Source organism: Trichechus manatus, unplaced genomic scaffold (assembly GCF_000243295.1).
Source record: "Trichechus manatus latirostris isolate Lorelei unplaced genomic scaffold, TriManLat1.0 scaffold00377, whole genome shotgun sequence".
Lineage (NCBI taxonomy): Eukaryota > Metazoa > Chordata > Mammalia > Sirenia > Trichechidae > Trichechus > Trichechus manatus.
The window spans coordinates 397,682-399,221 of NW_004444313.1; positions in this window are offsets into that span (position 1 = coordinate 397,682).

The window sequence follows — 1,540 nt, forward strand, 5'->3', positions numbered from 1 at the left end:
GGTGCAGGACCGGGCAGTGTTTCATTCTTTTGTACCTAAGTCGCTATGACTCCGAACCGACTCGATGGCACCTGAAAACAGCAACTATCCTGCCAGTATCAATGCTAGAATGTTGACTTAACATCACTAATGGTTTTCTGAATCAGGGACCTACAGATTTTGTATGCTGTGGACACTCCACCCTCACTTCATTTCACAGACCTTCCCCCTACACACCAACACAAATTGCCTAAGAGATTAACAAAACTACTTCAATAATTCCCATATTTACAAAAAGACCAAGAATCCCAGGTCATTGCTTATCCTCATGTTTCGTCACCTATGCACTCATCCTCATTGTGTGTTTTGTATAGACTTAATCTCATATCTTTTCCCAGTTTAACTCTCCCAGTAGTCATCTGTAGCTCCTAATCTCTGATGACTAAAATCTCCTCTCTCAGTAATTTCCTCACTGATGTTTCATTCCTCTCATTGCTCAGTGCAGTAACAACCAACCTCTTCTAGAAATGATTGCTTCCCCTTCAGCCCTTCTGATTGTGAATTCTTTTCTTTGCAACTCTGAAGGCTAGTATTGTTCAAGTTATGATGTGTCTTCTCCTTGTTCCTCTTTTAGCTTCCTACTGTTTTCCAATTTCTCTAAAACATTTCCACTTACTTGAAGTTCATAATACTAAACAATATCACCCATTACTTCCTGTAGTCATTCACAAACTTCACTTACTTCATATTTCTCAATGAGTTAGCAACTAACTTACTATTTTTCTTTTTAAAATATTACTGAAGTTTTATTTCCTGGTGATTACAATCTCCTTGTAGATGATACTTTTAATACCTTCTATATTTCCAATTCATTCACTCTAGTACTACAATAGCAAATAATTAGTTAAACCCATCAACATATTTAATGCATTGATTCTACTAAATTCTTATTGGTCCTTATATCCCCATGACCTCAATTCTCTCTTTATCTGGTTTATATTGATTGGATTATCTCTTTAATAGTTCCCTTATATGCTACCTCATTTCTCTGGTGACCCACACCTTCTATGGTATTATAACTGATGAAACCCTGACTTTACCTCTCTGTCTATTTCATATATTCACCTAAATAGCTAAACATGTGTGTATAAATATAAAACTATGTTGACTAGTTTTAATTAAAATGGATGAACACTAGCATCAAGTTGGTCCTTGATGTTGTCTAGCAAAATCCCTGTGCTTATCCAGCCGGTTCACTGCCCTAACCTCCTCAATGACTATTTTAAAACTTCTGTCTCCTCAAATCTCACATTATTACCCTTCTCCCTTTCAGGTTAGGATTTCATTTCTGAAAGGAAAATAAAAGCTATCACAAGAGAATACACACCACTTCTACCAACAAAACTATCAACTCTCCCAGACCTGAATTTCTATATTTTTAAAAAGAGTAAATAGGGTTCCCAACTAGGGATATACACTTCATTTGTGCATTTGATCCCCTTATCTCTGTCACCTACTCACGCACTCTTGTTGGAGTTATCTGCTCTCATAGCTCCTGAAT